This window comes from Salvia miltiorrhiza, chromosome 4 (genome assembly GCF_028751815.1).
Source record: "Salvia miltiorrhiza cultivar Shanhuang (shh) chromosome 4, IMPLAD_Smil_shh, whole genome shotgun sequence".
Classification (NCBI taxonomy): domain Eukaryota; kingdom Viridiplantae; phylum Streptophyta; class Magnoliopsida; order Lamiales; family Lamiaceae; genus Salvia; species Salvia miltiorrhiza.
The window spans coordinates 18,090,945-18,114,301 of NC_080390.1; the positions used below are offsets into that span (position 1 = coordinate 18,090,945).

The 23,357-nt window shown below is 38.7% G+C and overlaps 1 long non-coding RNA gene across 1 annotated transcript; it reads left to right on the forward strand.

The window, feature by feature from the left end:
* Window positions 1-19,028: 19,028 nt before the first annotated feature.
* Window positions 19,029-22,021, forward strand: LOC131023742 (uncharacterized). The gene is made up of 3 exons (XR_009101513.1): window positions 19,029-19,206; window positions 21,164-21,225; window positions 21,745-22,021. It is a non-coding gene; the product is annotated as an uncharacterized LOC131023742 (long non-coding RNA).
* The last annotated feature ends 1,336 nt before the right edge of the window (window positions 22,022-23,357 follow it).

Below are 23,357 nucleotides of genomic sequence, written 5' to 3' on the forward strand. Positions count from 1 at the left end.
GGATTTTGGGCTCGGGTTTGGGCTTAAAAGGTTTAATGAGAATTGGGCCAACATTCCACATATCCACCTTTGGCACAATGATCATTAAGTCACTAGGGAAGGGCCTGCCTTTCTTTTGAGCTTATCATCACAGCCATTTTTACTCTCATCTGCCACGAAGTCAAGACAAGAGTGGGTGAGAAAAATATTATGCATATTAATCTCAGTCTCAACACTAGAGACCAACCTAGGGTAAACAACCATTTCTCAAACCTATGAAGGTTATCATTGAAGACACAACAGACTCAGCAGAACACATACGCAGAGCAGAGATAAAATACAGAACAAAGCACAGACAAACGGACAGAGCAGAGCAGACAGACCAGAGCAGAGCTCAAAACTCTGAGCAGAACACGCGACATAGCACAGAGCAGAGAAATGATAAACAAGCAGACTCAATAGGGAACACAGAGTAAAACAGAGTAAAATACAGAGCAGAGCTCAATAGATGCATATTCAGAGCAGAGCTCACAACACGAAGAGACAGAGCAGATGCAACACATGCAGCAAACAAGAAGACAACTCAAAAAAGGAAAAGATAAGAGACAAGTAACCACAGAGGCTGAACTTGCCACACACATAAGCACAGAGACTGAATTTTAACCATGATCAATGTTCAAGGTTTTCTTGCAGGAATTCAGTTTTGCAACTGGAGCAAATATTTCATTGTAATTAATGCCCTCTTTTTATGTAAATCCCTTAACAACAAGCTTAGCTTTATATCTCACATTATCAGTTTCATGCTTGACTTTAGACAACCATTTGCACTCAATAACAGAACATTCAGTAGGCTGTTCCACAAGTATCCAAGTTTCATTATTATTAGGTTCATTCATAACAGGCTCAAGTTTAGGCGCATCATGCATGATTGGTTCATTGTCAACCCCAGGGTTTGTATCCAAATTGGGTTGGGGATCCACCTCAAAAGGAACAGTGGGGGGAGGAAACATAAACTTGTACTTGTTTTGATCAACAACATTCAGTTTCTCCACCTCACTTGGAGCAGCATATTGTGAGGATTCAGTCAAACATGAAAATATAAGTTCATTAAACACCACATCCCTACTGATGCAAGTTTTAAACCCAGGGACAGACCTATCCCACAACCTATAGCAGTTGTTCATGATGAACACTGAAGTAACACTTAGCCAAGCAATTCTGAGCACAAAAGCAGAACACAAACCAACCAGCCTCACAAAAATGGTCAACAAGACCACATGGAAGAATCAACTAAGGTTATAGAGCAGTGGAGAGCCCAGTTCTCAGCACAGATTTATCTGTGGAGCTAGGATTCACACTGGTCACCCCAGGAGCTCCAAAATGACTATCTTAGTCAAGAGAAAAGCAGAAAACTCTGTCGCAGCCCGACATCCAGCCAGTGATAGCGTAGATCGTGTATCGATACGACTAATAAAAAGATAAGGTAAAACTAGGGAAACTAGATGACTCATCAAACGGAAGCTAATAATAATTCATGCTAAAGCAAATAAAATATCATCAACCTTAATAGAAATATTGTCGGTTTCATACATCCACAAGTATCAGGATTCTAGTCAACAAAGGGAGTATAGCTAAATATTTACAAGGATTTATATTGTTCAGGGTAGCACAGCAAAGCGTGATCAGACTATATGTATGAAGACATATAGCTGAGAGTGACAATCCTAATTAAGTTCAAAAGACATAGTCTTCAACTATTCACTCTACCGTATAAGAGTAGAATACAATACTCAAAAGTCGTTTGAAACAACAAACCCTCCAGCGGCCCACTAATCTCTCTCCATGCTCATCCTGCACATTTAGAAATACATGCAGGGCTGAGTATAAAATACTCAGTGGATATAAGCCGAAAATAAACAATCTCGCTCTTAGAGCTATAAATTTAACTTGCCATTTATACTTTACACAAAGGTTTTACTCAAAAGAACCTGTGTAAGCAATTGATAAATTATAAGCATCATTAACAATAAGTGATAGACTGCAGTAAAAAATACTTAGCATGTAGTACCACTTCTACAACTCATCATCATCAAGGTACTGAGAAGTAGGCCTCCTTCTCAAGCACCGTAACCGGCCGACCTGACTGTCGGCTCACAGTCATTTTTGATCGGCCAACCCGGTATACAGCTCACGGTTACCTCTATGTACACAATCCCGCTTCTGGCAGGACCCGAAATCGTTTCATCCATAGATTAAATCTCCATATTTAAAATATCCGACATCTATTAATTAATTAGAGATCTGACAGCTTAAATTAATTAATCTCTTTGTAATCCTTAAGTTGTACCACTCAAACCTTATTATTGCGCCTGAACTTAATCAACCTGCAGGGTTTAACGCAATAAACCTTATTGTGCTCCTTAAGGGGATGTCATTATCCTATACCGGATACGGGTACTAATACAGATAACCAAATATCATATATTGACCGCTATCACCCAAGATACAGAGTACTCAAGTTACTATATAACTCCCACCCATAGTAAGTCAAAGTGATATACGAATCAACATATATATTTGAAATCTTATTAGTATTAAGATTATATTAAGTCACCGAGATCTTTGATTCTTCACTTAAGTCAGACAGAAGAATACATCTCACTGTGGTCCTATCAATACGTTATGACGTACCAGTATAGACAAGTAGTCAAGACAAACTACTTCCATCTATACCGCAGCCTAAACCAATGACTCGTCCTAAAGTCATCTCGGCTGTGATCATTTTATATCTCTTAAGGTTATTCCAATTATATGGTCTTCTGTGATCTACAACACACCATATAATCTACTTATATAGAGACAAAGGACATAAATATGAAATCATGAACACAATCAGATAGGAGAATAAAATAGTGAACTTAGGAAATATTGTATACAAGCATAAAACGTTCTTGCTTTCAGTATACAAATCCAACAATCTCCCACTTATACTAAAGCAAACTTTTAGTATACAATGCGTCTATTTACCAATCACCTAACACTTCTCCAACTTATACTTAAAGTTTCCTAAGTGGGTGCCATCAATCGCATTCCCATCTTTCAATGACCATTTGCGATATGCCTTTTGTGAAAAGATTAGTAGGTTTCTCCAATATGTGAGAATTTATTCTATGAGCACAAAACCTCGATTTACGAATAATCGTATAATTTGGTACTTACTCTCCATGTGTTTGACCCCTTGTGGTTCATGGATTCCTTAGAGTTTGCAACTGCACTTGAGTTATCACGAAGGTGATCCTCTCACGCAAACTAGAAATCACTCTTAGATCCTGGAGGTTGTGGTCAAACCAAAAGGTTTTACCTCCCAAGGAAAACACATAGATCGAGGTTATTATTCTTTGTTCCGGTCAGCCTGGAAATCCGAAATCGTATAATCCAAAAAGGAACTAAACTGTCTAACTGGTAAACTATCCTTATTCTCTAGTCAGGGACTTGAAAATATAATTTATCACAGTTTAGTGTCCTTAACTAGGACTATACAGATATCTTACAACCATGCTAACTGCATAGCAAATATAAGATCTCGTACATAGAATTCCATACATGAAGCTATCTACTGCGGAAACGTAGAATACTGCCTTCATTTTCTCAACCTTAATAGGCATCTTAAGACATAGTCTTTAGATAAAGGAACGCCATATCTAAAAGGTAGCAATCCTTTCTTGGCGGTATTCATACTAAAACGAGCATTCACAGTATCAATGTAAGACACTCGAGATAAGCCTAACATCCTTTTCTAGTGATCCCTTGTAACCTTGATCACAAAGATGTATACTGTACCTCCTTAATCTTTCATCTGAGACTGTTCGGATAACCATTACTTTATGTCTTGACAATAGCTCCATATTGTCGCCAATTAGGAGGATATTATCTACATAAAATGCAAGATAAACCACATCACCGATGACACGAGATGCTTCTCTCCCTCCCTCACGGAACCTTCAGGTTGTTGCACATGGATGTCCTTACCTTTTCAAAGGTAATATATATGACATTCATTTGCCAGACCTCGATGGTTTAAGTGAGCTGCTATGGGTAAAATGATCCGAATGTTCTGAGCATGGCACTGGCAAAAATATCATCATAACCTATACCCTTACACTGGGCATAACCTTTCGCCACCAGTCTAGCTTTGAAAGCTACGACTTTGCTCATTCGGGCCTGTCATTATCTTGTATACTCACTTACAACCTAAGGTTTTACTGCCTCCTGGTAGCAAGATTTTCTAGTATATACCCATATTCTTAATGGATTGCTCCATTGAGGCGTGCCAGGAATCTACATTCTCGTCTCCCACTAATTCCAAGTAGATATCAGGGTCGATTCTCTTATATTCACTACCTGGGACTGAATCCAAAGATCTTCCCAAGAACATAAATCGATCGGGTTGTCTCACAACCCTCCCACTACAATGGATCTGTGGTGGCACATGTGTGTCAACAGTGCGTGCAGTGTCTTGTGGTATAAAATTCTTGCACACTTGGCTTGGGTGATGGAATCGCCTGTCTAATGTCTTAAATTTCTTGAAGCACACTATCTGACTTGAATTAGTGATTATTCCCATAGTCCACTTCTAAGAATCGTGTGTCATAGCTAATAACTACCTTTTGATTCTTTAGGACTAATTGCAAAGATGCATAACTCATCATCGGACATATTTTTCCAAGAGTGACCTATTTCTTCTCTCCACCACACCATCTTATATAGGGATTACACGGTGTAGTAAACTGGGTTGGAATCCCAAATACTAACAATGAATCAGAAAAGATCATTCCTAATACATTATTGGCCATTTATCCCCTTCGCCATCAATGACCCGGTCTCTATCTTTTCCTCTATACAGGATTCGCAGGTTCCAAATGGTACAACCTGGATTAAATCCAATGTACTAGTTAAACCTGTGAGGATTTGAGCCATAACTGTTTATCATACACAATTTATTCTTTGTTGTGAGTTTTGTCATGCATGTGGTGATCTTCTAGAACTTGTCATGGTTTCTGTGTCGAGGTTGCTGTTGTGCCCAGGATTAGGAGATGATTTTAGGCCATCTTTTGTTAGCCATATTTTTTTTCCCCAAACACTGTCCTTAACGAAAAATTATCCTTTGTTATCTACTTTGAGCCTATTTAGCTTTTATTCTTTAGCCGGATGATAGGGGGTGATGTAGTATATGGGGATCTCTGTGTGGTGAATATCATAGTGGGTCATGAAAAATAATGGATGCTATTGTGTTACTCTTTACTCTTATAAGCTCTAGAAAAGTTGTGAAAAGAGAAAAAAAATTGTTGAGAAAAAAAAAAGAGAAAAGAAAAAAAAAAGAGAAAAGTATAAAGTCGAGTGTTTATTGAGAAATTTGTTAGAGAATCGACTTTGTGTGTTGGAAATAAGTGGAGAGCATAAAAGAGTATTTAGTTTTGTATTGTGATGATTAAATCCCTTGAGTTGTGCTGTTTATGGTGGCATAGTTGGGAGGAAGATGGAATTTATTCCATACTTGATTTGTGAAGCTATAAGGTTGGTGTTAAATTATTTTGAGTCACTTAGCCTATATTTCTCTACCTTAACCAATGTTGTAACACCCCGATTTTTCATAAGATAATATTAGATTATTCTCTAGGATATTTGGTGAGATTTGATAAATCTAGGATTTATTTAAGCCTAGAATAAATTAGATTTTAGAATAAATGTGTTGTAACTCATTTATTATATTTAAAATATGCATTTACATTTCTTTAAGCATTTTCACAGCATTAGCCCAACTGCATTATATTGTCATATTATGTATTTATTTATTTTTCCTAAATTTAAACATATATTTTACTTAAAAGAATTTATTTTGAATTTATGAAATAAATATACTTATACATATAATAGATATATAATTATGTATTCTTTTAAAATTGCTTATATATATATATAATTAGCGTATACATATATATACTGATTATGTATATATTATATACGTATATATATATAGCTAACTAAATAGCCTTTAGTTAATAATTATTTATATTATATATAATACTATGTATTGTGTGTATATTATAATATATATGTGCATGGAATGCATGAAACTAACATTAAAAGTGTACTTACGTGTGTGCATGCATGGCTATAATTAATATTTAGATAGTTACGTGTATGAGTTCTAAACAATAATCAAATTGCTTCTATACCTAGCCTCGTGATTCAGCAAACCTATATATATACGTGTAAGTAAGCTATTCATAATAAGCAACCCTGTTTACCTATAGAATGAACCTAGAAAACCTATATTTGAAGGCCTATAAATAGCCGATCAGTGAGTTAGAAAAATCATAGCCACCAATAATAAAAGTATAATAGTGCAGTAACAAGAGATCAATTGTGAGAAGGATCTCGTGACGTGTGACTAAATAGAAGGACTGTGAGTAATTAAGGTGGGTTCTATTTTCCAAAATATATTTGAGTTATTAAGCTCTAATGTTATTATATAAAATGTGGTATGTCCATGAAATGTTTTCACGTTCTCCCACTGTTTAATGCTCTTATGTTAACAATTGTGGCTTTTAATGGGTCTCACACACCTATTAAAAGTTGTGCGCACGGTCTTAAGGTAGTGGATTGATCCCCACGAGCCTTATAGATGAAAGGAGGATTTTGGGTTCGCCCTTAATCCGGCTAGATGGTGTAGCTGACATGGGTTCGTCCCGAGGTCCCATCTAGTTAATGATGAATGAATGAATGATTACTTCCCAGGAGTCGCCCAGGGACTACGAATGAAATGATAAGGGTAACAGTGGTGCTACGGTATGGCGCGCGCGATGAATGAAAATGTTTTGTGATTATAGAAGTTAAATGTTTTATTTTAAAACCTTCTATAATTCACGTATATGCATGGACTATCATATGGAAATGATTATTTCAAAAATGCACGACCCACTGGGTACACTAGTACTCAGCCCACAAATCTTTTCAATCTTTTCAGGTTAGTAAGATGGTGGAGACGGAAGCAGCTGTGGCGGGTTGGCTGCAATATGTTGAAATAGCTAGCTATTATATTTAAAAAAATATGTCATATATTTTGAGTATGTAAAATGCTAGTTAAAGACTATATATATGATATTATTATTATGCAATAATTTATTTATCGCTCGATGGAGAGTGCATGTAGTCGGCCCCTCTTGGACGCTTGACCAAAGCCCTCATGATCATGTTGTGCTATGCCAATTTCATGAGTGAGCTGGTCGGTCAACTCCTTTTGGCGAGCTAGACTCGGTTATCCCATCATTTACTGCTTTATTAAAATTGTAATTAAATGTCCGATTGTTTAGCCGCACGTATTTGTAGACTGGTTCTAAACCACTAGCGTGCTGAGCCAAGCTTTCCGACTTGAATATTAAATATGTTATAATACTTAGTTTAATTATCTAACAACGATTACTATACATTAATATTCTTTAAGAATATTAACAAAAGAGATGAACGTATATATTATTATATTATTATTAAATATTTACAATTATTATTATTATCCCCTTTCTTTCCCGCTTCTTAAATCCAACCCCTAGTCACGTTTCGGCATTCGTGCCTTCCTTTGGGAATTGGGGCGTGACAAATGTCCCTACATTATAACCCAAAAATAAAGACCTATTTGACCTTATTCTTGGCACACTATTAGCGATGGAGATTGTAGACGATTGGTAAGCTTATGGTAAGTAATCTATATTGCATTGAATTCGATGAGAGTATACACGTCCTATATATTCCATCAAATTGAGAGTTGAGTAATACACATACCTTGTGAGATTCAATTGTTTGGAATGTCAAGGTTGATTTTGCTATAGGTTGTGTTTATTGGTGAATTTTGTGCTTAATTATTGAGGATTTGAGAATTCTATCATTCTTTATTTTTCGGGGGCATCGATGAGCTAGATTTCTTACCCATTCGTGTTATTGATTGTGTTCTTCTCATTATTCGAGGACGAACAATGGCTTAAGTTTGGGGGAGTTGATAACACTCATGTTTCCATGGTTTTTAGTGTTCTTTTGATGTTAATTTTATAGGAAATTGAGTGTTTGATGATTGTTTTGTGCTTTTATTGCTTTATCTTGTAAACTATGTTACTTGCTCGAACTTTGATGGATTTTACAGGATTTTCCAGATGGAATTTGGAAATATTGTCAGAAATAAAAGTTGTAGTTCGTCTAAAGAGGAGTTCGTGAGCGCAAACAGATCGTAAATCGGAGTTTGGACGAAAACGTTATGGCCAAAACAAGAAAGTCGCGCACATCAGTGAATAGTGTTGACAGAAATTTCCGAATTTTCGAGAATTTTCGGGTTTTTTATATTTTCTCAATATTTTCGAGTTCTACACTGTATTTATCTCATGTGCCTATATATAGGTCATTTTCCTGACCTATTAGGCACATCTTTTCACATCTTTTCACCTCCTTTCTTTTCGTTTTTCTTTTTTCAGTTTTACATTCAGTTTTCATAGATTAGATTTATTTCTGCAGATTCAAGCTGTTCATCCAAAATTTCTTCTGGGTTTTATCTATTTTATTTATTTTAATTGCTTTCTTTTATTTATGCTTTTGATTTATTTTAGTATGTTTGGTTAGTTCGTTAATCTGAACGTAGGGTTTGTGCATAGCTGATTAATTATGTGTGTATGATTTATTGATATCAATTTGCCATCCAACTTGTGATTCATGATTCTTGGTGCTTAATTTCTTGTGAATTATTTGGCCAATAATTTACATGTCTAGTTGTTCGATTTGAAAACTTGAATGCGATAATTGTTCAGCCGATTCAGGAATGCATGATATAGTAGTAGCCTTGACACTTGAATGAGATAGGTGAAACTATAGGGAGCTATTCTTTGTGTACGGTTGGGAGTTAATTTATTCCTTGGAGTCTTGAATGTGAAGGGGGTAAATTAATCTACTTTCATACGTGTTCGTTAGAGAAGCTTGTGAATAGTTCTGTGATCTCTCATCAGGGTTGGATTAAATTGGTAATTGAATCAATAGATTAAATGCATGTAATTAATTAGTAAAAGTACATCCCTAGGGTCAGAGTCTTTCTATTTGATTTATTTATCATTGTTTTTCTGTTGTTTAGATTTTTTTATTAAGTTTAGTATTTGATTCACCGTCTTATTTGCTTTGCCTGTCTACTGTGAATGTCTGTATAGGGAATAGTTAGAGTAATTTCGTTTATCAGTCCCTGTGGATACGATACTCGGTTACCAATTTTTGCTACATTTGCACCGTGTTAGCTGCAGTTATTGTTGTTAAGAAATTAGCGATCAACTTTTTGGCGCCGTTGCCGGGGACTGTGTAGAATTTACTTTAATATTTCTGATAGGACTTAGGCATTATTTGTAACACCCCGTACGTTTCCTATGATGTGAGATAGTGTCTTAACACTATTGAGAGAACTGAGATGTCGAGATGCGAGACTTTTTTTTTTATGATTAGATAAGACAGATTGTCTTTAAATAGAGATACGAGTGACTAAACCGAGGATAGAGTTAGAATGATGAGATTCGAGAAATGAGCTGAGATAGAGATGCTGATTGAATTGAGTTGAGATTTTATTTCCGATTACCGGGAATAAATTTAACAGATACTGAGTTATCAGAGTTTGACTGACCTATTAAAGAGAATAGGTATAATGAGTCTGACCTAGAGTCAAGGAAGAAAGAGCGAGAACCTTGATGAAAAGAGTCGGTCCGAGAGATGTCTAGTTTGTTTGCTTTGCCGACTGCTTTGATGTGACATTATGTGAAATTACGTGACTGATCGATTATGTGATTTTCGTGATGTGTATCACTGTGACCGAGTTATTATGATTTTTATTCGAGACCTTAGCATTTGGAATTTTGATTAAGTTTCCAAAGCAAGTATGGTTTATTTTTATCGAGAAATCGAATGATGCCGGTTTATGAAAATTTTTCCGGGCATATATTTTTTTTAAAATTATTTTTCCTACGAAGAGGAATATTATAATTGAGTGAGTGCACTAATAATAGTGCTATGATCATTATTTTGGTCACATGAATAATTATACTATGGTATTTTATTAATGAGTGACTTTACCATAGTTTTGTGATTTTTATTTAATCACCCTTCACACTTTATTTAATTTCCCATACCATATGTTATATGTCTCAATTTTGCTAAGTATGGAATTGAGAGAGTAGAGATTGAGAGTATAGAGAATGAGAGAGTAGAGATGAGAGTGTAGAGATTAGAGAGAGAGAGAGAAAAGATTAGAGAGAGAGGAGCATTAATTACCAAATATTTCATAAGATATGCAAGATCAAATTCAATCTTGCAAAGCCAAATCTCTCTCTCCCTCACTAAAATTTTCGGCCATCATCTCTCTCCCTCACTTGAATTTTCGCCCATCATCATGTTGGATTTGTATACTGAAAGCAAGAACTTTATGCTTGTATACAATGATTCCTGTTATTCACTATTCTTATCTCCTATCTGATTGTGTTCATGATTGCATATGTATGTTCTTTATCTCTGTATAAGTAGATTATATGGTGTGTTGTAGATCACAGAAGACCATATAATTGGAATAACCTTAAGAGATATAATATGATCACAGCCGAAATAACTCAAGGACAAGTTATTGGTTTAGGCTGCAGTATAGATGGAAGTAGTTTGTCTTGGCTACTTGTCTATACTGGTACGTCATTACGTATTCATAGGACCAACAGTTGAGATGTATTCTTCTATCTGACTTAAGTGAAGAATCAAGATCTCGGTGACTCATAAATCTTAATACTAATAAGTATTCAGATATATATGTTAATTCGTATATCACTTTGACTTACTATGGGCGAGAGTTAAATACTAACTCGAGTACTCTGTATCTTGGGTGATAGCGGTTAATATATGATATTTGATTATCTGTATTAGTACCCGTATCCGGTATAGGATAATGACATCCCCTTAAGGAGCTCAATAAGGTTTATTACGCTAAACCCTGCAGGTTGATTAAGTTCAGGCGTAATAATAAAGATTGAGTGGTACTGCTTAAGGAATTATTAAGAGATTAATTAATTTAAGCTGTCAGAGCTCTAATTAATTAATGGATGTCGGATATTTTAAATACGGAGATTTAATAAGTCTAAATACAAGCCCCGACTCATCACCGGCAATAAAGGGGTAAGTCAGTATCGGTTCTCTAGTGGAATGAACTGATATTTATAAATTAATTATGGTCTGGGCTGACCATAGATAAATTAATTTATTTGAGGCCCATCTTTATTCCTTGTATCTGGTCCCTGGGCTGGCCCAATGTCTCCTAGCCCAAGTAGGGCAGAAGTCGCCTATCACAAAGAAAGTAGCGCCCCCTACGTATTTTATTATTATAAAATACAGCTGTCAGCTCTCAGGAAAATACACTGATAAAAATTAGGGTTTGAGAGCAGAGGGAGGCGCAGATCGTGTGTGAGGCTTTCTGTCTTGGGAGTTCTCATAGTTCGTTGTCCATCCAACGTTGGGAATTGAGCGGGATACAGTCGAGAAGATCAGAGCTGGAGTCTGAATCATTCGACACGATCATCAACCATCTGTGCATCCGTTTTTCAAGTAAGTTTTCCTAACACCTGTGTGCAGCTGTTAAATTCATAGGAGCATGTTAGGAATTAATCGTTGTATGATGAATTAATAATAATCCAAGAAACGATCATCGAGCAATCGAGTATTAATTCAATTTAATATTCCTTCAATTGGTATCAGAGCCAGGTTTAATTTCTTGGCTCTATTATTAATTTGTGTACGATTAATAATGTGCGTTGTTTTTAACTGCTGTTGTTCTTCGTGATTCGTTGATTCGTGGGATACGTCGTTTGACGTTGTAATCGTTTTTCACCACGAGAAAATCCGTGGTTAGATTAGGATTTCAATTGTATTTGTTTTTCCGTTGTAAATCTGTAAAATTGAAGAACGAGACGAGGACGACGACGAATCAACGACGAGGAAGGTGTAAGGAGGAGCAACGGGCGCGGAGCGAGCAAGGCCGCCGGCGCCAAGGGCTGCGCGCGCGCTGAGCGCCGCGCGCCTGGGCAGGCGCCGTGCGCCCTTGCTGCTGCTGCTCGATGCGAGGCGAGGCGGGCTGTTGCTGTGCGGGTCGGGCAGGGAAGGAGGCTGCAGCCGGCAGGGGCTGTGCGCGCTCGGGGGCCGCGCCTGCGCGCTTCGCGCGCTGCGCGCCCAGCGGGCGGCGCACTGCCGCTGCTGCTGTCCACGCCGGGATGCCTGCTGGAGCTGCTGCCGCTGAGAGCACCGGAGTCTGCTGCTGCTGTGCGCGCGTTGGAGGCGCGCTGGAGCCATGCGGAGGCTGCTGCCGCCGGTCTGCTCGCTCGTCGGGCGGCTGGGGTGGGGCTCGCCGACCGGCTGTGAGGCGCCAAAGGCGGCTGTGCGTGAGGAGGCAGCGGCGCCTAGGGTTCCAAACCCTAGGTGGCTGCGTTTCAAACCCTAGGGGGCCCAAACCCTAGCTTGACGGGCCCATGTGTTCGGGCCGAGTTTTTAATTCTGTCTTTGGGCCTGTTCTTTTTCTATTTTATTTTGTAATAGAATAGATGTTGGGTTTCCACGAATGGATCACGAAGAATTTTAATTCTTTTATTACTGTTCTTTGCATGTCGTGGTTGTTAATCCCTTATGCTCTTTACCTGCTTTTGCCCGTCTTTGTTTGTTAATATTTGTTTATTAATTGCGCTTAGACGAGCATGATAGTAGGTTTGCCGTTTTCTTAAGCATGTTTTAGAATTCTGCGAGCATGATTTACATGTTGCGTTCTAGAGAAGCATGTTTAGGTTTATGTGCTTGAGCATAAACAAACCTTTTGAAAGAAAAAGACTAAGCAATTTAATAATTTTTATAGTAATTAAAAATTATTTTAGACCTCCACATGCGGTCTCTAGACAAAGTGATTAGCAATATGTGTAACGGTCCACCCCACGTGGCTTACTTCATATCTGTTTCTCATAAGTTTGTCAGATGAGGTTTCTATAAAAATATTTAAACCATTGAAGTAGTGGGAGTTATGCAGTAACGGTCCACCCCACGTGGCTTACTTGTATAATTTTCATAAGTACTTTGGAGAATGGTATTAAATAAGATAACCAAGAAAATTAAATTGAAAGCGACATGGTCCGCGTGAGTATGTTAATTTCGAGAATTTAATTTTCAAGGTTAAAATGTGGTTATTGCTTAGATATCATATCAAGTACAATGTACAACTTCCCCACGAAGTCCCTTCTTGATGATGATATGGTCTAGTTAAGGTGCCAACTATTAATTTCCTTTGTCAAAAGGTTAAGTTGACATGGATGGAAATTAAATGACTAGGTGAATAGTCTGGTTGAGGAGTTCGTGTGTAACTGTCCACCCCACGTGGCTTGCACATGGAATTCTTTGAGCCGTTGGAGGTTTCATTAATATTGTTTTATCAAAAGGTTACAATATTATTGTTACGAATTATATGCTTTTCATGTTCTTACATGTTTATTTGTTTACTTTCAGATATGTCTATGTCTCCGATTATTAACATTCTAGCAAACAATCCTCTCACCGGTCCAAATTACACCGAATGGAAACGCCATATTATGTATATTCTTGACGCTGATGAGCACAGTTTTGTGCTTACCACTCCACGTCCCGCGGCCTTAACTGATGAGTCGACTGATGCGGAACGTGAGGCGCATAAAAGGTGGCACAAGTCGAATAATATGGCCAAGTGCTATATTATGATGACTATGTCGCAAAATTTGCAACTCCAGCATCAGGTCATGGATGACGCAGCGACCATCATGTTAAACCTCAGTGAGGTTTATGGGGAGTCCGAGAGGTCTGCTCGTTTTAACTTGATGAGAGAAATCTTGTCTTGTAAAATGAGCGAGGGCAGCTCGGTGCACGATCATGTCATGCATATGACAAATCTGTTTGACAGGCTTGATCTGCTGGGAGGGGGTATCGAAGGCGAAGCCAAGGTCGATATCATCCTCAATACTCTCCCCAAAACTTTTGAGCACTTCCGTCTCAATGTCGTTATGAGCAAGGCCAACTATACTCTCAATGAGTTATTGAATGCTCTAGTTTCGGCAGAGGGGGTCATGGGCACGCGCAATGGGAAAGAGGTCCTTGTTGCTGCCAAGGGATCTACTTCTTCGTCGAAAGGCGGGAAAAAGAAGTGGAAAGGTCCAAAGGGCAAGCATGACCATGAGGCTAGTGGGAGCGGTAAAGCCAAAGTTGATAGCCCTAGCGGCGGCGTGAACAAGCCGACAGCCAAGGGAAAGTGCTTCAAGTGCGGCAAGGTTGGGCATTGGAAGAAAGATTGTCCAGTGCTCAAGGCAAAGGGACAAGGTACGTCACAAGTTTTAGTAACAGAAACATGTTTAGCTTCGTTTTCTACTCATTCGTGGGTAGTGGATACGGGGGCAACTGACCATGTTTGTTATACCTTGCAGGGGTTCAACCCAACAAGGGAGCTAGCAAGTGATGAGATCACCATCTCCATGGGCAATGCGTCGAAGGTCGCAGCTGTTGCTATTGGAGATTTATCTTTATGTTTTGGTGATGACATTTTAGTTTTGAGAGATATTTTATATGTGCCGGAGTTTCGGCGGAACATAATTTCTGTTTCAAAATTGTTTTTGAATGGATATTCTGTTGTTTTTGATAGAGGTGTTTCTATCATGAGAGATAACAAGACTATTTGTTCTGGAATTTTGAACAATTCTCTCTATACTATTACATGTCCAATTAACAACTCTGTCCATGTTGCATCCACATCACAAATCCTTCCAAATCCGAATAAGAGGAAGTATTATTCTCATGAACAATATACACATGCATGGCACCTAAGGTTAGGCCACATCAATCTAAATAGGATCCAAAGGCTCGTTTCAAATGGAGTCTTGAAAGACTTTCAAGCTGTTCCATTTAGAACCTGCGAATCCTGTATAGAGGGAAAGATGACGGCAAGGCCTTTCAAGGCCAAGGGGAATAGGGCCTCGCATGTGTTAGAATTGATTCACTCTGACTTGTGTGGACCGATGTCCACTAGAGCTCGTGGAGGGTATGAGTACTTCGTCACTTTCATTGACGATTACTCAAGATATGGGTATATTTACCTACTTCAACGCAAGTCTGAATGCTTTGAGAAATTCAAAGAATTCAAGGCAGAAGTGGAGAAGAGGAGGGGTAAATCTATCAAGTCATTGCGGTCTGATCGCGGTGGCGAATACCTCGGAAACGAATTCTTACAGTACTTGTCGGAATGTGGGATTACATCCCAATTGACTGCACCAGGTACTCCCCAACAGAATGGTGTAGCAGAGAGAAGAAACAGAACTCTTATGGAAATGGTACGATCAATGATGAGTTATGCATCTTTGCCTATTTCGTTTTGGGGATATGCCTTGGAAACAGCGGTTTATTTGCTGAATAGGGTACCGTCCAAATCAGTTCCTAAAACTCCTATCGAGTTATGGTCAGGGCGTCAGCCCAGCTTGAACCATATAAAGGTATGGGGTTGTCCTGCATACGTGCTAGACAAGGAAGCGAAGAAGTTGGAACCCAGGTGCGAATTAATGTTGTTTGTAGGATATCCTAAGGAAACGAAAGGTGCTTATTTTTATAATCCTAAGGATCAGAAAGTGGTTGTTAGCACCAACTCACGATTCTTGGAGCATGATTATATAAATGAGCACAAGTCTAGGTCCGAGATTGTCCTTCAAGAAATCGAAGGCAATGGACAGGCGATTCCATCACCCCAGCCAAGTGTGCAAGTGAATGCACCACAAGACACTGCACAAACCATTGTCACAACTGTACCACCACCGCTTCGTCGTAGTGGGAGGGTTGTAGTTCAACCCGATCGATTTATGTTCTTGGGAGAATCTTCGGATCTACTTCCTGTTGATGAACAAAAGGATGTCGACCCTGATAACTATAGACAAGCGATGAAAGATCAAGATGCAGATTCTTGGTACGAGGCCATGGTTTCTGAGATAGAATCCATGGGTGCTATGGATGTATACGAGAAGACTGAACTACCAGATGGCTTTGTAGCTATAGGTAGTAGGTGGGTATACAAGAGAAAGAGAGATTCGGATGGCGAAGTCGCTGCTTTTAAAGCTAGACTGGTGGCGAAAGGTTATACCCAGGAACTGGGTATAGATTATGATGAGACCTTTTCGCCGGTTGCCATGCTCAAGTCTATCCGAATACTCCTTGCCATAGCAGCCCACATGAACCTTGAGATTTGGCAAATGGATGTCAAGACCGCTTTTTTAACCGGTTTCCTTGAAGAAGGAAGGGACATCTATATGCAGCAACCTGAAGGGTTTGTGAAGAAGGGCGAAGAGCATCTTGTGTGGAAGCTTAAGAAGTCCATTTATGGACTTAAGCAAGCTTCGAGGTCATGGAACAAACGTTTTGACGAGGTCATTAAATCCTATGGATTTACTCGTTGTGAGAACGAAAGTTGCGTGTACCGTTTAGATGCCAATGGTGACGTGGTTTTCCTTGCACTTTATGTAGATGATATCCTCCTCATTGGCAACAATGTTGAGCTATTATCGGACATAAAGAAGTGGTTATCCGAACAGTTTCAAATGAAAGACTTAGGAGATGCAGCGTACATCCTGGGGATCAAGGTCGTTAGTGATCGCCAGAAAAGGATGTTGAGCTTATCTCAAGCGTCTTACATTGATACTGTGATTGCTCGTTTTAGCATGCAAAATGCCAAGAAAGGCTTGCTACCTTTTAGACATGGCATTCCTCTGTCTAAGGACATGTGTCCTAAGACGCCTAGTGAGGTTGAGGAGATGAGGAAGATACCCTATGCTTCCGCTGTAGGTAGCCTCATGTATGCGATGCTATGCACGAGACCTGATATTTGCTATGTCGTTGGCATGGTTGCAAGATATCAGTCGAACCCTGGACCAGGACACTGGACTGCGGTAAAGCATATTCTCAAGTACCTGAAACGGACTCGAGATTATAGGCTAGTTTACCAGTCAGACAGTCTATTTCCTTTGGGTTACACCGATTCGGATTTCCAGGCTGACCGGGATGAGAAGAGATCTACCTCTGGTTATGTGTTTACCTTGGGAGGTGGAGCCGTATCATGGCGGAGTGCAAAGCAGAAGTGCATTGCAGACTCCACCATGGAAGCCGAGTATGTAGCTGCTTCGGAAGCTGCTAAGGAGGCTGTATGGTTCCGGAACTACCTCTTGGATCTAGGAGTGGTCCCTAATTTGCCTAAGAGTATCATAATTTATTGTGATAACTCGGGTGCAGTGGCAAATTCTAAGGAACCAAGGAGCCACAAGGCGTCAAAACACATAGAGAGAAAGTACCACATCATACGAGAAATCGTAAACAGAGGAGATGTGCTAGTAGAAAAGATTGATACATTGGAGAACCTAGCAGATCCTTTCACGAAAAGCTTACCGCAAAAGACCTATGAGAAGCATGCTCGAGGGATGGGATTGCGGTTGATGCCACCCACTTAGAGAAAAACTTTCAGTATAAGTGGGAGAGATGAAGTGAAGTTTTGTAATAGCTAGTATTTAGACACATTGTATACTAAAAGTTTTGCTTTAGTATAAGTGGGAGATTGTTGGATTTGTATACTGAAAGCAAGAACTTTATGCTTGTATACAATGATTCCTGTTATTCACTATTCTTATCTCCTATCTGATTGTGTTCATGATTGCATATGTATGTTCTTTATCTCTGTATAAGTAGATTATATGGTGTGTTGTAGATCACAGAAGACCATATAATTGGAATAACCTTAAGAGATATAATATGATCACAGCCGACATAACTCAAGGACAAGTTATTGGTTTAGGCTGCAGTATAGATGGAAGTAGTTTGTCATGGCTACTTGTCTATACTGGTACGTCATTACGTATTGATAGGACCAACAGTTGAGATGTATTCTTCTATCTGACTTAAGTGAAGAATCAAGATCTCGGTGACTCATAAATCTTAATACTAATAAGTATTCAGATATATATGTTAATTCGTATATCACTTTGACTTACTATGGGCGAGAGTTAAATACTAACTCGAGTACTCTGTATCTTGGGTGATAGCGGTTAATATATGATATTTGATTATCTGTATTAGTACCCGTATCCGGTATAGGATAATGACATCCCCTTAAGGAGCTCAATAAGGTTTATTACGCTAAACCCTGCAGGTTGATTAAGTTCAGGCGTAATAATAAAGATTGAGTGGTACTGCTTAAGGAATTATTAAGAGATTAATTAATTTAAGCTGTCAGAGCTCTAATTAATTAATGGATGTCGGATATTTTAAATACGGAGATTTAATAAGTCTAAATACAAGCCCCGACTCATCACCGGCAATAAAGGGGTAAGTCAGTATCGGTTCTCTAGTGGAATGAACTGATATTTATAAATTAATTATGGTCTGGGCTGACCATAGATAAATTAATTTATTTGAGGCCCATCTTTATTCCTTGTATCTGGTCCCTGGGCTGGCCCAATGTCTCCTAGCCCAAGTAGGGCAGAAGTCGCCTATCACAAAGAAAGTAGCGCCCCCTACGTATTTTATTATTATAAAATACAGCTGTCAGCTCTCAGGAAAATACACTGATAAAAATTAGGGTTTGAGAGCAGAGGGAGGCGCAGATCGTGTGTGAGGCTTTCTGTCTTGGGAGTTCTCATAGTTCGTTGTCCATCCAACGTTGGGAATTGAGCGGGATACAGTCGAGAAGATCAGAGCTGGAGTCTGAATCATTCGACACGATCATCAACCATCTGTGCATCCGTTTTTCAAGTAAGTTTTCCTAACACCTGTGTGCAGCTGTTAAATTCATAGGAGCATGTTAGGAATTAATCGTTGTATGATGAATTAATAATAATCCAAGAAACGATCATCGGGCAATCGAGTATTAATTCAATTTAATATTCCTTCACATCACTCATCTCCTTCACCTCACACTTCCACCATTTTCCACCATTAGAGCAAACCTTCGAAGCTTCCAATAATACTACCAAACACCTCACATCACTCTAAAACTTTCCCTAAACACTATCTATCCTCATTTGATCAAGAGATTCCTTGAAGAAGAGCCTCAAAATTTAGAGTGAGAAAGTGTAGACTTTGGTAAGAACTTGGGTAAGTAACCATGTTTTCCCTAAAATCTTGTTTGAAAGATGTCGTGTGAGTGTATTCTTGAAAGATGAGCAAGAAAATCACCCCTCCTTTTCTTTTCCAAATTTTCGAAAAAGTGGGTCTTCACCCCTTTCAAAATTTTTCTTTTTCTCTTCTTGTTTGGGGGTGAAAAATGAGAGATTATGTGATGTGTATTGATGTTTGATATATGTTGTGAAATATGTGTCATGAGATGTGAAACTTTGATGGAAGTTAGTTTACCCAAAAATGGTAACTTTTGAGTTAATGAGTTAAATGATGAATTGATGATGTAAATGAGTCTATGAGGTGTATATGATGATGATTGATGGATTAATTTGAGTATATGATGTCAATTGGAGTTTTTGATGTGGGTTAGTTTACCAAAATTAGGGATATGTGTATATATGCCCTTATTGGTGAATTGATGGTTTTGATGTGAGAATAATTGGTTAAAAATGAAAGATCTATGAGTAGATTAAAGATTTGTATGTGTTTGTAAAAATTTCAAAGAGTTAGTTTAGTAAAAATTAGGACTTTTTAGTCTATGTGTTATTTAAGTGATTTTGCTTGAGATATATGTTTTTAAGCATGATAGTAGTGTCTTTGTATTTTTGATTAAGTCTATTGTAGGCTAAATAAAATTTTGGCTTATTTTAGTTTGTATGATTTTTGAGTTTTTATATGATGTGAGTTTGATGCTTTATAAAATGAGGTTTATTTGCTCTATGATCATTATGATAATTTTATCCATGTTTTGCTAAGAGTTTTATGTTGATACATGGATTTTCATAAAAATAAAATAAATATAGTTTTTATGATAAAAAGTGAATGAATATGTGAATAATGAGTTATATGATGTAAATGATCATATTTGAGTATTAATTTGAGAAATTTTGAGCATGAAATTGAAAAGGAATTTGTTAGATATGTTCGTTGAAGTGTTTTCTATGAGATTTGAGTGGATGATGAAAGAAAAGAGTCGAGATTGAGTATTACGAGTATTTTGATGTATTTGAATGTTTTTAAGTGCTTTAAGTGCTTAAAATGAGTTTTGATGTGTTTGCTTTGTTTAAATGTTGAGTTGAGCATGTTTGCTTGTGTGTATGTTTCGGAGTCGTTTTTCACGACACACTGACCTACTGTTTTCGAGGGGTTCTTGATATCCAAACGCCCTGAAACTTTTATGATAGGTATATTTGAGAGTCTTGAGCACACCGGTAAACTTTCAAGTCATTTGGACTTCGTTTGCTATTTTTATAAAATGTAAAACTAAAACTGCTACGTTCTGCCGAATTGTTCCGGGAGTAGCCAATAGAGTCATCGTTTCCAGTAGCTTTTCTTAGCATTCTGGAACCCAAATTTTTATGGTTGAGACCTAAGTGTCCTAGCTAAGTACCCACAAAATTTCAGACCGTTTTGACAACGTTTACTATTTTTCAAAAATCAAACTTTTCGGTTGCTAAAAACTGCCGAATATGGTAGACTGTAGTAAAACAGTCATATCTCCTAAAATACTTGGAGTTTTTGATCCTACTTTTTTTTTAAATGAAACTAGACTCGAAGAGGTTTCTTTTGGTATGAGTTACGACCCCAGGAGAGTTCTGTACAGAGTCTGGTGAGGTTTTAAAGTTGAGTCAGTGCAGAGTAAAGTTTGTTTTTGACTTGTTTATGTGTGTTTTTAATATGCTTAAGTGTTTATACTTGCTTATATGCTTGATTGCTATGATTTTGAGCCGAGTTGAGAGTTAAGTCGATAATAGGACGTGTGAATCCTTAGAAGCCGAGTATACCTAGGGATCGAGTTTTAACGGGTAAATAGACGTTGAGTGAGAAGTTAGAGTAAAGAAGAGATTGGATTTAGAAATTGAGTTTCTGACTAAGGTTTGTTTTATCACATGAACCTTCGATGACGATGACGATGTGATGATGACATATGAAGGCCCGAGCGAGACGAAGAAGTAAGTTGCCTGATTTCTTTCCAGAATAAGCGAAGGACTTCAGGTGGGCAATATTTTGAGTATACAAATATTATCCGAGTTTTCTAAAATGATTTGATGATATAATGATGTTATGAGCTTATCAAATAATTTGAGATAAATGATGTTTGAGAACTGTTTGACTTGCCAATTTTTAATGTTGAGCTTGTATGTTACCCTCTACTGATGAGATGAATTGAGTCCTGCCACAAGCAAGGATTTTGTGCACAGAGGTGACTGTGAGCCGTCTTCGGGTCGGCCGGTCACGGTACTTGAGAGGGAGGCCTACTTCTCAGTACCTTTGATGATGATGAGTTGTAGATGCGGTACATACATGATGATTACTTTGTCTGCAGACACTTATTTATGATGTTGATTATGAAAACTGCATGCACAGATTCTTTTAAATGCTAACTTATTTCTGTGTATTGCTGAGATGTGGCAAGCCTCAAACTTATAGCTCTAAGAGCACTTTTCTTGTTTTTCGGCATTTGCCCACTGAGTATTATGTACTCACGCCCTGCATGTATTTCTAAATGTGCAGGCTAAGCTGGGAGTGAGATTGGACTGGTGCTGATGGGGGAGAGTTTCAAATGATGTAAATTAAATTACTATTTTGCCTCTATGATAATAGAGTCTTGATGTTTGAATTATTTAGTTTCTTTTGAGATCAAGCGATACACTCACGGTTATGTGTCTTCATACATATAATCGGTTCGCCTTTTGCTGCGATACTCTGCAAATTATGCTTCCTTATGAAAAATGAACTATACCCGTTTTGTTTTTGTTCGTGAAATTCCTAATAATTAAAAAGTTATGACAATGTTGACGATTTTACCCTTGGGCTAATTTTATAAGTTTTTCCTTAACATGCTTTTACGTGAGCTTCCGCATGACGTTCACCTAGTTCTTCTTATCTTTTATTCTTTAAAAATAGTCGTATCGATACTCGTACCCCACTATTACTAGTGTCGGGTTTTCGGGCTGCGACAGGGTGGTATCAGAGCAGGTCATCTGCTCTGAGTCTATTGCTTGACTAAGTTGAACCCTTGGTTGCTTCTACTCTTTTAAAAATTGAGTACTAGTCTAATTTGAATTCTTAGACTAATTTGAGAAAGTTAGTTTGAAACGAAACCCCAGCACCCCATCTCCTCCGGCTTAAACGAGGTAAGAAGTTGATGTTGTTTCTTGTCGCTTTCTTGATTGAAAGTTGAGTTTGTTTCACTAATGAGTTATGAATTGTTTTGATGACGGAATTGTTTGAGAGGATGGAATCTGATATGAGGCAGTTGATGTGGAATATGAGGAGAAATGTTGAGGCTAGTATAGCTGATGCCCCACCATATCAAACGAGGACGAGTATGTTGTTGATTGAGATGTACCAAGTAAGTTTCGTATCCATTTTCTAATGAACGTGATATTTTACAGGATGCAGAGTCAAGAGGAGGCATCGATACAGAGACGATACAGCGAGGCGATGCGCCGATGGTTCAGGACTACTGGACTACGAGAGGGCGATACTCTTGGGGAGTTTCTAGCGCTTTACCACCGACGCTGGTTGGAGGCTAGCGCCCATGGGATAGATGAGGCTGAGGCTATTACTCACCTGATTCCACAGCTGCCACTCGGATGGCAAGACTGGGCGGTTTCGCTGGTGCCGCAGTATATCAGGAGGACTGAGTTTGGGCGGTTAGTGAGCGCCGATTTCCGTGGTTTCATCGCGACGTTGAGTCACCGCTATTTTGCTTTTGACGAGCCACCTCCACCGCCGTATGGACAGTTAGAGGGACCAGCCCAGGGAAGGGAGCTACTTGTTGTGCCCCCACTTCCCGAGGAGCAGTTTCCGATTGCACCTCCACCCCCAGTTGATCCGATGCCAGTTCTATCTGAGCCTGTTGTTTCCGAGCCGACTATCTTTGAGACATATTCTCCAGTGGTAGAGCATGACCCGTTTGCGTTTCTATCACTCATTCCTTTTCCCAGTGCCGAGTTACCGCCTTGGGATTGGACACCGGCGACGGCATCTTCGCCACTGCCACCGGTTGAGTCGGCACAGCCGATTGTTTCCACCGAGCCTGAGATGCAGTATGTCCCCTTCGATCCATATCCGAGGGTTGCCCCGTTGCCTGAGCCTGGCACTTTGGCCTTTCAGACATA